Source organism: Rattus norvegicus, chromosome 4 (assembly GCF_021556685.1).
Source record: "Rattus norvegicus strain SHRSP/BbbUtx chromosome 4, alternate assembly SHRSP_T2T, whole genome shotgun sequence".
Taxonomy (NCBI): domain Eukaryota; kingdom Metazoa; phylum Chordata; class Mammalia; order Rodentia; family Muridae; genus Rattus; species Rattus norvegicus.
Genome location: NC_141537.1, coordinates 166754255 through 166769399, shown reverse-complemented (window position 1 = coordinate 166769399; position 15145 = coordinate 166754255). Strand labels below are relative to the sequence as shown.

The 15145-nt window shown below is 39.7% G+C and overlaps 1 protein-coding gene across 4 annotated transcripts in view; it reads right to left on the bottom strand.

The window, feature by feature from the left end:
- LOC134486850 (uncharacterized) overlaps positions 1-15145 on the bottom strand; it is a 216729-nt gene that overhangs the window by 5885 nt on the left and 195699 nt on the right. The gene's annotated exons all lie outside the window — the stretch shown is intronic.

Sequence of the window (15145 nt, the reverse complement as noted above, 5' to 3'; positions counted from 1 at the left end):
CACGCACCCGTTCACATGCATGTTAGTGCACGCACCCGCGTTTATTTTTGGTCCACGCACACCCCTCAGTAGCCTCAAGGTTTGCGACAACCCTTATCAGTCAGGGTCCCCCGTCCACCAGGGCTCTCCCACCTACCAAGGACATGGGAAGGAGGAATTTCCCAGGTGGTGGCAGGGCATCTTTGGGAGCCCTGCAATTTCAGCAGTATCATACTGGAGCAGGGACAAGCAGAAGCCTGTCCTCAAAGGTGTGGACTTGGACCTTCACCAGTGGTCAGTCGAGGCCTTGCTGATCCTTGCCATGCCCCCGGCTTGCTGCCCACCTCCAGGGGCTCCTTGCAGCACCCTGGATCTCTTGGCCAGGTGTTATGGAATTTGGTTCTGAGAAGCAGCTAGTCCTGGCCAGAATCTCTGGTATATCTCAAATGGAAACAGTTCCTCCAGAGGATTCAGATGGGAACCTCAGTGGAAGTGCACTGGGGCTGGGCTCCTGGCATGCTTAAGCAAGGCCAACCTTCACAATTTGAGGCAAGGGATGCTTCTAATGGAGTGGGATTCCTGGTTACAGACTGAGGTCCTCTGGAGGACAGACACCACCTAGATATGAAGGGAACCGATCAAAAGTGCCCTATATCCAAATTAGTGGGAGGGAGAGCTAAAACTTCAGAGGGGCAGCCATGCCTGGGAAGCCAGAAGAGATTACACGCTGCCCACATTTCTGACTCCAGAGGAAAACACCTAATGCCATCTGGGACCCTGGTGCACGGGGGACCCAGAGAAAAGGTGGTGCAGGCCCTCCTGGTTGCTGCCCTCATGGAGAGCTCAAAAGCACACACCCAGGAGCCACATCAGCCGCAGGACCACAGGTAAGAACAACTTTGATGCAACAAATGACCTGCCTGGTGGACTCAGAACAGAAGCCCACAGGAACAGCTGAAGACCAGTAGGCAGGAAAGACTACAAGCCCCAAAGCAGAAAACTCTGTTCCCATAACTGGCTGAAAGAAAACAGGAAAACAGGTCTACAGCACTCCTTACACACAGGCCTATAGGACGATCTAGCCACTGTCAGAAATAGCTGAAAAAAGTAAAACCAAAGAAAGCCTGATGGCGAGAGGCAAGCACAGAAACCCAAGCAACACAAAGACTACATGGCATCATCGGAGCACAATTCTCCCACCAAAGCAAACACAGAATATCCAAACACACCACAAAAGCCAGATCTAGATTTAAAATCAAATTTGATCATGATGATGGAGGACTTCAAGAAAGACACGAAGAACTCCCTTAGAGAAATGTAGGAAAACATAAATAAACAAATAGAAGCCTATAGAGAGGAATCACAAAATCCGTGAAAGAATTCCAGGAAAACACAATCAAACATGTGAAGGAATTAAAAATAGAAATAGAAGCAATAAAGAAAGTACAAAGTGAGACAACCCTAGATAAAGAAAACAAAAGGAAAAGACAAGGAGCCGTAGATACAAGCATCACTAAGAGAATACAAGAGATAGAAGGGAGAATCTTAGGAGCAGAAGATTCCACAGAAATCCTCGAAACAACTGTCAAAGACAAGGTAAAACAGATAAAGCTACTGGTCCAAAACATACAGGAAATCCAGGACTCAATGAGAAGATCAAACCTAAGGATAATAGGTATAGAAGAGAGTGAAGACTCCCAGCTCAAAGGACCAGTAAATATCGTCAACAAAATAAAGAAGAAATCATCCCTAACATAAAGAAATTGATGCCCACTGGAAAAAAAATTTCCTGAACAAAACACCAATGGCTTATTCTCTAAGACATAGAATCGACAAATGGGATCTCATAAAACTGCAAAGCTTCTGTAAGGCAAAGGACACTGTGGTTAGGACAAAATGGCAACCAACAGATTGGGAAAAGATCTTTACCAATCCTACAACAGATAGAGGCCTTATATCCAAAATATACAAAGAACTCAAGAAGTTAGACAGCAGGGAGACAAATAACCCTATTAAAATATGGGGTTCAGAACTAAACAAAGAATTCACAGCTGAGGAATGAGGAATGGCTGAGAAAAACCTAAAGAAATGTTCAACATCTTTAGTCATAAGGGAAATGCAAATCAAAACAACCCTGAGATTTCACCTCACACCAGTGAGAATGGCTAAGATCAAAAACTCAGGTGACAGCAAATGCTGGTGAGGATGTGGAGAAAGACGAACACTCCTCCATTGTTGGTGGGATTGCAAACTGGTAAAACCATTCTGGAAATCAATCTGGAGGTTCCTCAGAAAATTGGACATTGAACTGCCTGAGGATCCAGCTATACCTCTTTTGGGCATATACCCAAAAGATGCCCCAACATATAAAAAAGACATGTGCTCCACTATTTTCATAGCAGCCTTATTTATAATAGCCAGAAGCTGGAAAGAACCCAGATGCCCTTCAACAGAGGAATGGATACAGAAAATGTGGTACATCTACACAATGGAATATTACTCAGATATCAAAAACAACGACTTTATGAAATTCGTAGGCAAATGGTTGGAACTGGAAAATATCATCCTGAGTGAGGTAACCCAATCACAGAAAAACACACATGGTATGCACTCATGGATAAGTGGCTATTAGCCCAAATGCTTGAATTGCCCTCGATGTACAGAACACATGAAACTCAAGACAGATGATCAAAATATGAATGCTTCACTCCTTCTTTAAAAGAGGAACAAGAATACCCTTGGCAGGGAATAGAGAGGCAAAGATTAAAACAGACACAGAAGGAACTCCCATTCAGAGCCTGCCCCACATGTGGCCCATACATATACAGCCACCCAATTAGACAAGATGGATGCAGCAAAGAAGTTCAGGAAGACAGGAGCCAGATGTAGATCTCTCCTGAGAGACACAGCCAGAATACAGCAAATACATAGGCGAATGCCAGCAGCATACCACTGAACTGAGAATAGGACCCCCGTTGAAGGAATCAAAGAAAGAACTGGAAAGCTTGAAAGGGCTGGAGACCGCATATGAACAACAATGCCATGCAACCAGAGCTTCCAGGGACTAAGCCACTACCTAAAGAGTATACATGGACTGACCCTGGACTCTGACCTCATAGGTAGCACTGAATATCCTAGTAAGATAACCAGTGTAAGGGGAAGCCCTGGGTCCTGCTAAGACTGAACCTTCAGTGAACGTGATTGTTGGGGGGAGGGCGGCAATGGGGGGAGAGTGGAGAGGGGAACACCCATAAAGAAGGGGAGGGGGAGTGGTTAGGGGGATGTTGGCCCGGAAACCGGGAAAGGGTATAACATTTGAAATGTAAATAAGAAATACTCAAGTAAATAAAAAAGAAAAAAAAGAAATTGTTACCCATAAACATGCAAGAAGACTATAGAACTCCAAATAGATTGGACCAGAAAAGAAACTCCTCCTGTCACATAATAGTCAAAACACCAAATGCACAAAATAAAGAAACAATATTAAAAGCAGTAATGGAAAATGTCAAGTAACATATAAAGGCAGACCTATCAGAATTACACCGGACTTCACACCAGAGACTGTGGAAGCCTGAAGATCCTGGACAGATGTCATACAGACCCTAAGAGAACACAAATGCCAGCCCAGGTTACTGTATCCTGCAAAACTCTCAATTAACGTAGATGGAGAAAACAAGATATTCCACTACAAAACCAAATTTACACATTATCTTTCTACTATTCCAGCCCTACAAAGGATAAAAATGGCAAAGCCCAACATAAGAAGACAAGCTACACACTAGAGAAAGCAAGAAACTAAATGTCTTGGTAACAAGACAAAGAGAAGAAAAGCACACAAACATAATCTCACATCCAAATATGAATATAACAGAAGTAACAATCACTATTCCTTAATATCTGTAAACATCAATGGACTCAACTCCCCAATAAAAAGACATAGATTAAAAAACTGGATACGTAATGAGCACCCTGCATTCTGCTGCCTACAGGAAATACACCTCAGAGACAAAGACAGACACTACCTCAGAGTGAAAGGATGGAAAACAACTTTCCAAGCAAATGGTCTGAAGAAGCAAGCTGGAGTAGCCATTTTAATATCGAATAAAATCAATTTTCAACTAAAAGTCATCAAAAAAGGTAAGGAATGGCATGTCATATTCATCAAAGGAAAAATCAACCAAGATGAACTCTCAATCCTAAATACCTATGCTCCAAATACAAGGGCACTTACATACATTTAAGAAACCTTACTAAAGCTCAAAGCACAAATTTCACCTCACACAATAATAGTAAGAGCTTTAAACACCCCACTCTCATCAATGAGGAGATCATGGAAACAGAAATTAAACAGAGACATAGACAGATTAAGAGAAGTCATGAACCAAAGGGACTTAACAGATATTTTATACCTTTCTATCGTAAAACAAAAGGATACACTTTCTTCTCACGAGTTCAGGATACTTTCTCCAAAATTGACCATATAATTGGTCATAAAACAGGCCTCAATAGATACAGGAAGATAGAAATAATCCCATGCGTCCTATCAGACCTCTAGGGGCTAAAGCTGGTCTTCAACAACAATAAGGGAAGACTGCCCACATATACATGGAAGTTGAACAATGCTCTACTCAATGATAACATGGTCAAAGACGAAATAAGAAAGAAATTAAAGACTTCTTAGAATTTAATGAAGATGAAGGTACAACATACCCAAACTTATGGGACAGAATGAAAGCCATGCTAAGGGGAAAACTCATATCTCTGAGTGCCTGCAGAAAGAAACAGGAGAGAACATATATCAGCAGCTTGACAGCACACCTAAAAGTTCTAGAATAAAAAAAGCAAATACACCCAGGAGGAGTAGAAGGCAGGAAATAATCAAACTCAGAGCTGAAATCAACCAAGTAGAAACAAAAAGAACCATAGAAAGAATCAACAGAACCAGTTGGTTCTCTGAGAAAATCAACAAGATAGATAAACCCTTAACCAGACTAATGAGAGGACACAGAGTGTGTGTCCAAATTAACAAAATCAGAAAGGGAAAGAGAGATATAACTATAGAATCAGTGGAAATTCAAAATCATCAGATCCTACTACAAAAGCCTATATTCAACAAAACTTGAAAATCTGCAGGAAATGGACAATTTCCTAGACAGATACCAGGTACTGAAGTAAAATCAGAAACAGATAAACCATTTTTTATTAATTTTTTCATTAAATTAACTATTACTTATTTACATTTCGAGTGTTATTCCCTTTCCCGGGTTCCGGGCCAACATCCCCCTAACCACTCTCCCTCCCCTTTTGTATGGGTGTTCCCCTCCCCATCCTCACCCCATTGTCGCCCTCCCCCCTCAATCATGTTCACTGGGGGTTCAGTCTTAGCAGGACCAAGGGCTTCCCCTTCCACTGGTGATCTTACTAGGATATTCATTGCTACCTATGAGGTCAGAGTCCAGGGTCCAAGACCAAGAAATTAACACACACAGCTATGGCCACTTGATTTTTGACAAAGGAGCCAAAACCATCAAATGGAAAATAGATAGCATTTTCAGCAAATGGTGCTGGTTCAACTGGAGGTCAGCATGTAGAAAAATGCAGATCGATCCATGCTGTCACCCTGTACAAACTTATGTCCAAGTGGATCAAGGACCTTCACATCAAACCAGATATACTCAACCTAATAAAAGAAAAAGTGGGGAAGTATCTCGAACACATGCACACTGGAGAAGATTTCCTTAACGAAACACTATTGGCTTATGCTCTAAGATCAATAATCGACAAATGGGATCTCATAAAACTGCAAAGCTTATGTAAGGCAAAGGACATTGGGGTTAGGACAAAACAGCAGTCTACAGATTGGGAAAAGATCTTTACCAATCCTACAACAGATAGAGGGCTTATATCCAAAATATACAATGAACTGAAGAAGTTAGACTGCAGGGAGACCGATAACCCTATTAATAAATTATCTTTAGAGTTAAACAGAGAATTCACAGATGAGGAATGAGGAATGAGGAATGGCTGAGAAACACCTAAAGAAATGTTCAACATCTTTATTCATAAGGGAAATGCAAATCAAAACAACCCTGAGATTTCACCTCACACCAGTGAGAATGGCTAAGATCAAAAACTCAGGTAACAGCAAATGCTGGTGAGGATGTGGAGAAAGAGGAATAATCCTCCTTTGTTGGTGGGATTTCAGACAGTACAACCATTCTGGAAATCAGTCTGGAGGTTCCTCAGAAAATTGGACATTGAACTACCTGAAGACCCAGTTATACCTCTCTTGGGCGTATACCCAAAAGATGCCCCAACATATAACAAAGACACGTGCTCCACTATGTTCATAAGAACCCAGATTCCCTTCAGCAGAGGAATGGATACAGAAAATGTGGTACATCTTCACAATGGAATATTACTCAGCTGTCAAAAACAATGACTTTATGAAATTCATAGGCAAATGGATGGATCTGGAAAATATCATCCTGAGTGAGGTAACCCAATCACAGAAAAACACACACGGTATGCACTCATTGATAAGTCGCTATTAGCCCAAATGCTTGAATTGTCCTAGATGCACAGAACACATGAAACTCAAGACAGATGATCAAAATATGAATGCTTCACTTCTTATTTAAAAGGGGAACAAGAATACCCTTGGCAGGGAATAGAGAAGCAAAGATTAAAACAGACACAGAAGGAACACCCACTCAGAGCCTGCCCCACATGTGGCCCATACATATACAGCCACCAAACTAGATAAAATGGATGAAGCAAAAAAGTGCAGGCCAACAGGAACCAAATGCAGATCTTTCCTGAGAGACACAGCCAGAATACAGCAAATACATAGGTGAATGCCAGCAGCAATCCTCTGAAGTGAGAACGGAACCCTCTTTGAAGGAATCAGAGAAAGGATTGGAAGAGCTTGGAGGGCTTGAGACCCCATATGAACAACAATGTCAAGCAACCAGAGCTTCCAGGGACTAAGCCACTACCCAAAGTCTATACATGGGCTGACCCTGGGCGCCAAACGTGTAAGTAGAAATGAATAGCGTAATCAGAGCACCAGTGGAAGCGGAAGCCCTTGGTCCTGCCAATACTGAACCCCCAGTGAACGTGATTGATGGGGGAGGGTGGTAATGGGAGAAGGATGGGGAGGGGAACACACATCCAGAAGGGGAGGAGAAGAGGATATTGGCCGTGAAACCGGGAAGGGGAATAACAATCAAAATGTAAATAAGAAATACTCAAGTTAATAAAGATGAAAAAAAGAAATAAAATATGCACAGTATTAATATAGAAACACATAGTCTGATTAAAAGAATCAAATCTAAGAAACAGAAATAAGCCCACGCACCAATAGCTACTTGATTTTTTGACAAAGAAAGAGAATTATACAATTAAATTTGGGAGTATTTTCAACAATTGATGTTGCTTTAACTGGATGTCTGCATGTAGAAGAAATCAAATAGACCGTCATTTATCACTCGACACAAAACTCAAGTTCTATTGGATCAACCTAAAACCACAAACAAAAAATTTAAAAGAAGAGAAAGTTGTAAATAGCCTTCAAATCATTGGTAAAATGGGCAACTTCCTGAAGAGAGCATCCATATATCAGGCAATTATTCTATTAATTTATTAATTTACAACTAATAAATTGGAGCTTATGGTACTGAAAAGCTGTGTAATGAAAAGTACACTGTCAATAGGACAAAACAATAGCCTACAGATTAGGAAAAGCTCTTAACCCACCCTACATCTAACAGAGGATTAATATTCAAAATATATAAAGGATTGAGAAGTTGCACACACATTAACCATATAACCCAATTAAAATTGGAGTACAGATATAAACAGAGAATTCAAAACAAAGGAATCTGAAATGGCTGAGAAACACTTAAATGTTCAGCATCTTTTTCATCGATGAAAAGATTTTATACCCATCAGAATTGCCAAGATAAAAATCGTAAGGGAGAGCACATGCTAGTGAGGATGTGGAGCATGAGGACTACTTGCCCAGTGGTGGCAGGAATAAATGTACAACTGTACTGGAAATAAATTGGACAATTTCTCAGGAAATTGAAAAACGTTCTAATTAATGATTCAGTTATATCATTCATGGGACCATGGGTCCATACTTAAAAGATGCTTTACCACATCACGATCACATCCTGTTTAACTATGTTCAAAGCAACTTCATTCATAACAGCCAGAAATGTGAAACTTCTTAGAAACTCCTCAGCTGAAGAATGTATTAAGAAATTGTGGTGTATCCAAACAATAGAATGCTATTCAGCTATTTAAAATAATGTCATGTAATTTGTAGTAAATTAATGGAACTAGAAAATATTATCCTAAATGAAGAACCTCAGAAACCGAAAACACACATAGTATGCACTCAGTTATAAGTGAGCATTTACCAGAAAGTATATGAAACCCATACCACAATCCAAAGATTCAAAAAACTAAGTCACAAGAAGGAATCAAGTGAAGATGATTGTATTTTACTAAGAATGGGAAATTAATTATACATAAGAGTTGGATGAAGAGAGAAAAATAGATGTGAGTGTGGTGAGGAGGCTAGTGGAGATGAGGGTGTGGTGTGGTGAGGGAGTGTAGAAAAGGATTGAGAGAGAGAAAGGGACTCAGTTGGAGGGCATCTCTGAGATGAGCCTGTGACCTGGGATGGGAAAATCATCTGGTTGCTTATGGGGATGACCCTAGTTGACACTCCTAACAACTGGGGATATGGAGTTCACCATATTGTGGCCATGTCTAGCAGACAGATAGACTTCCATTGAAGGGAAAAAACCACCAATCTACCCCAAAACCTTTCACTCAATGTTTGTCCAGCCTGCAAAATACACTTTAATAAAATAGAGTTGAGATTGTGGGAATGGCCAACCAATGATTGCCTCAAATATCCTTGGGAAAATCCAAACTTTGACATGATTAATGATACTCTGCTATGCCTGCACTGTGGCATGTAGAGTAACTCCTGAGTGTCTTCAACCATTAACTAACTGATGGAAACTGATGTAGTGTCCCTACATTCAAATAGTAGGCAAGACTCAGGACATCTTTTTGAAGAGTAGGGGTTAGGATTGGGATGCCAAAAATAAACCCACATATTTAACTAACATGGACCCATGGAGCCTCACAGAGAGTGAAGCACCAACCAAAGAGCATGTAAGGGCAGGTTCTAGGATTCCTACATATTTTAACAGATATAAGACTTTATATTCATATGGCCCCCTATGAATTGGGGTGGAAGCTGTTGCTATCCTGTTGATTACCTTTGGATCCTCTTCCCCAAGTTGGAGTGCCTTGTCTAGCCTTAGTGAAAGAGGATACGGCTTCTGTAGTTAGAGGTGCCAGGGCAAAGGGAGTTTCTCTGTGATTTCTGCTTTGAACCTTCACCTAAGTTTTTATTCCATATTTCTTCAACATCCAGGAATAACATATGAAATTAAATAAACTATTCCCTTCAAAGTTTGTATGCTCCATTGTCCAGTATGTACAGAGACCTAGGATAAGGGAGTTGCCAAAGAATCAATGGGTGTAGCTATGACTCACTACATTGGCAATACCTAACTAGGCTTATGAGTGCTATTTGTATTAAAATTAGTAACCCAAAGATCACATATATAAGGACTTAATACTTCTGCACATGCTGTACAATTCACAACATCTGAATCATGACAGAGAATAGAATACTCTTCCTGGCTACTCTCTCAATACTTGGAGTAGTTCCACAATGTCACATCTAGGGAGGTGACAAGCCAGTGGCTGTTCAGCCCAAAAGGCTGTGACTTTTAGTAGTCCCAGTGTGGCATGGAAAACCTTTAATCTTCCTGAAGTGCAGCTCTTTCTTAGTCCATGATAGAAGGCTAGAAATGCTGGGTCAAATATCACCTGATTCTAATCTGTGGTGAATTGAAAAGAAAACTTACCATAAAAATGTTCGTAGACTTTAAAGGTCACCAAGATATTAAATGTCAGTTCTGGGAATCAAAACTGGGTTCTACGGAAGACTAGCCATTTTCAATATGCCCACTCCATATTGTTGACAGGACTGTGAATGATAGGTGAGATTACTTGAAAATTGTGCTAATACATTCCTATATATTTACTTAATATAAGAGAGAGCTGTTTGTTACAAAGGGCTAAGGTATAAGTTTAACCACAGATAAATTTGCCTGTCTTAATAGCAGGATCCATAGGCTTATTGGAATATGAACTAGGATACAACTTCTCATCAAAATAAGAAAAATAAGTACAAAATAAAAAGTAGAAAAATGATATGAAGGCTGGATATGGCAGATCACTGTGTATTTCCAGAGCTCACAAGTTAGAAGGTAGAAGATCAAGTGTTTCAGGGTTGTCTCAGCTACATAGAAAATATGGGCTATCCTGAACTATGTGAGACCAAACATTATGACAAAGAATCAAACTTTAAAGAGTGCTTTACGGAGGATTTGCTGAGCCTTCAGACTCCACAGGAAATGCAGTGGAGCTAGATTAGAGAGTCTCTGCTCTGCAGTATGACACAGTGAGAAAAGAGAGACTGAAGAGGAAAGGTCTTATATATTGTTGCCTAACTTTCTTCTTCAAGAGGCACTTGTATCCTTGGGCATTGAAGAGCTCATAAATCCACCATACACCATATGCACGTCCCTTTATGTCCCTTTATCATGCTTAGTATGTTCCTGAATCATCTTCCTCATTTCTTCTCAGTGCATGAGCCCATCTAGTACTATGCAGGTAGGCAGAGAAGGCAGAGTGTTAAAATAACTGTCATTATAAATGCACAGGGTGGATACAAGCATGGGAAATCTCAAAAGAGAGCTGTTTCGGGTTTCTTAAGACATATGAACTTTAATCTATTGCTTGCTGGTCAAATTTCTAACTTAAAAAATGGAAACACCAGTTATACCAAAAGCACACAAAGACCCAACAAAGAAAGAGAACTTCAGACCAATTTCCCTTATGAATATTGACGCAAAAATACTCAACAAAATTCTTGCAAACCGAATTCAATAACACATCAAATGGATCATCCATCACGATAAGTAGGCTTCATCCCAGGGATGACGGGATGGCTAAATATATGGAAATCCATAAACATAATCCACTATATACACAAACTCCAAGATAAGAACCATATGATCATTTCATTAGATACTGAGAAAGCATTTATCAAAACTCAACACTCCTTCATGATAAAAGTCCTGGAAAGATAAGGATATCAAGGCCATATCTCAACACACTAAAACCAATATACAGCAGACCAGTAGCTAACATCAACCTAAGGGAGAGAAACTTGAAGCAATTCTGCTAAAATCAGGGACTAGACAAGGCTGCCCGCTCTCTCCCTACTTATTCAATATAGTTCTCGAAATCCTAGCCAAAGCAATTACACAACAAAAGGAGGTCAAAGGGATAGAAATTGGGAGGGAAGAAATAAAAATATCACTATTTGCAGATGATATGATAGTGTACTTAAGTGACCACACAAGTTCCACCAGAGAATGATGACTAGGCCTGATAAACAACTTATCAAAGTGTCGGGTTATAAATTTAATTCAAACAAATCAGTAGCCTTCCTCTACTAAACTACTAAACATGCTTAGAATGAAATTAGGGAAATGACACCCTTCAAAATAGTCCCAAATATTATACAATACCTTGGTGTTAGTTTATCCAAGCAAGTGAAATAAAGATCTGTATGACAAGAACTTCACATCTGTGAATAAAGAAATTGAAGAAGGTCTCAGAAGATGGAAAGATCTCCCATGGATTGGCAGGATAAATACAGTAAAAAATGGCCATTTTGCCAAAGGCAATCTACAGATTCAATGCAATTCCCATCAAAATTCCTACTCAATTATTTATAGAAATAGAAAGAGCAATTTGCAAATTCATTTGGAATAACAAAAAAAACCCACAAGATAGCAAAAAGTATACTCAACAATAAAAGAACTTCTGGTGGAATCACCATCCTTGACTTTAAGACGTATTACAGAGTAATAGTCATATAAACTGTATGGTATTGGTACAGAGACAGGCAGGTAGATCAGTGGAACAGAATTGAAGACCCAGAAATGAACTCACATCCAATGAAAGAAAGATGGCATTTCCAACATATGATGCTGGTTGAGTTGGAGGTCAGCATGTAGAAGAATGCATATCCATCCATTATTATCATCATGTACAAAGCATAAGATCAAGTGAATCTAGGACCTCCACATCAAATCAGATACTCTTGAAATTAAATAAGAAAAAGTGGGGGAAGAGTCTTGAACACATGGGCACTGGGAAAATTTTCTGAAAAAAAAAACACCAATGGCTTATGCTCTAAGATCAAGAATCAACAATTGGGACCTCATAATTCTGTAAGACAAAGGACACTGTGAGGACAAAACAGCAACTATCAGATTGGGAAAAGATCTTTAACAATCCTACATCTGATAGAGAGCTAATATCCAAAAGCATCTAAAGAGATGTTCAACATCCTTAGTCATCGGGAAAATGGACATCAAAACAATCCTGAGATTGCACCTCACACCAGTCAGAATGGCTAAGATATAATTTCAGGTGACACCAAATGCTGGCAAGGATGTGGAGAAAGAGGAACACTACTCCTTTATTGGTGGAATTTCAAACTAGTACAACCACTCTGGAAATCAGTCTGGAGGTTCCTTAGTAAATTGGACATTCCACTACCTTAGGACCCAGCTATAACTCTCCTGGGCATTTACCCAAAAGATGTTCCAACATACAACAAAGACACATGTTCCACTTTGTTCATAGCAGTCTTATTTATAATAGCCAGAAGCTGGAAAGAACCCAGATGCCCTTCAACAGAAGAATGTATTCAAAAATATGGTACATCTACACAATGTAGTACTACTGAGCTATCAACAAACATGACTTCATGAAATTCATAGGCAAATGGAATGAACTAGAAAATATCATCCTTAGTGTGGTAACCCATTCATATAAAAACACACATGGTATGCACTCATTGATAAGTGAATATTAGCCCCAAACCTCGAATTACCCAAGATGTAATCCATAGACCACAGGAATCTCAAGAAGAAGTATAACCAAAATGCGGATATTCCTACTCCTTAGTAAAAGGAGAAAACATATCCACAGGAGGGGATATGGGAGCAAAGTTTAGAGTAGCGACTGAATGAATGGCCATTCAGAGCCTGCCCCACATGGGGCCCATGTGGCATATATATATATTTCCACCAAAACTTGATAAGATTGATGAAGCTAAAAAGTGTATGCTGAATGCGACTGGATATAGATCTCTCTTGAGACACACATCCAGAAAAGGTCCAATACAGAAGTAAATGTAGCAGTAAACCACTAAACTGAGAACAGAACCCCTTTTGCAGGAATTAGAGGAAGGATTGAAAGAGCTGAAGGAGCTTGCAATCCCTTAAGAACAACAATGACAACCAACCAGAGCTTCCAGGGACTAAAGCTCTACCCAAAGACCATACATGGACTAACCCAGGACTCCAACTGCATATGTAGCAGAGAATATACTTCTTGGGTCACCAGTGAAAGGGGAAGCCCTTGGTCCTGACAAGTTTGGACCCCCAGTGCAGGGGAATGCCTGGGGTAGGGGTGGTAAGGTGGGTGGATGCAGGGAACATCGGTATAGGGTAGGTGTAGGGGGTTGGGAGTTATGTACAGGAAACCGGGAAAGGGAATAACATTTGAAATATAAGTAAAGAAATATATCTAATAAAAACAAAAACAAAAACAGAGTCACCAAGAAATGGGACTCTGGCCAGGATCAGTCAGTTCTCACAGTGAAGCAAGTGGTCAGCCTTATCCTATGGACTGTTAACTACAGCAGGTGTCCCGCATCTCAGCCTGGTATAGGAAGAGCAGCTTGCAGCTGAGCAATGTCAGTGAGGTCTGAGGTTCTGACTGGAAGGTTTGAATGTGGAACTAGTATTGTGTCTGCCTCAACATAAAGGAGTGGACACTTGAGGTTTCATAAGTAAATGCTTTTACAGCAAAGTAGCCAGGAAAATAAATATGTATTTGTGTGAATATGTGTTTCTGTGTGTGTTTTTTGTTTGATTTTTCACACAAAATATTTAAGACAAATGTCAAGAAAACAATAATATCTTCAAGTTTTTCATGTCATTGTTTTGTTTGGTGCTTCATGTTTTATGTTTCACTTTAGTTAAAGAAACAAAACTGGACTGTCAATCATTTTCAATTCTTCTGCAATCATTAAATCTTATGCCACTTAACAGTTTACAGACAATTCAGAGCTCATTGTACAAAACTAAGCAAAAGCTGCTGCTCTTTGAGTTTACATTTATAGACATGCTGTTATCTATCTAAACAAACAAATAACAAACAAAAACCACCCATTGTGTGTTTGGTATCTGTTAATTACCCTCCTCCTTCCTCAATCACACTGGTAGGCCCCTTATCTCCCATTAATGCTATGGTAACGATTATGACCAAAGAGTTATGGACTTCTTGCCCACAGTCTTTTTATGATGTTCAAGGAGGCAACGATATGCAGAAAGCATATACAAATGTGCCCTGTGAATGTGGTGATCATCTCTGGGAAAGATGACACGCTCTCATTAGGGATAAGATACAAACAGGTCTCAGCACCCTTGATATTTCTGTGGGCATTGTGATATAAACCTCCCAGATGAGGGAGAACTGTGGGGGGTAGATAGAAGTTAGTAATGTAGGAGAGAATCAAAGGTCCTCTCTGACGTACTCTTTTAGGCATCATGCTTGTCAGTGCATTGTCAGTTCCCCTTCTACTCTTGAGCCATCTGCCATTTACCAGGGCTTGATTAAACACTGTCTCTTTATTTGAAGAAGAGGTTAATTTGATTTCATCAAAAACAAGAACCAACGTGGAAAATCTACAATCAAATGAAATTAAAGTTTATTGATAGATGTGAACATGTTCTGAAAAGTGTGAGCTCATAGCAACAGATTATTGAAATCAAATAATCTTTTCCATCTTCTTTTTATTCTGTTACTAATATTGATTTGTTACTATCACTGGCATTTGTATTATTATTGTTGTTATTATGATTATTCTGTTATATGAGCTCAACCCTTTCTACCCTCTATCCCTGTGAATTGTCTAAAATAT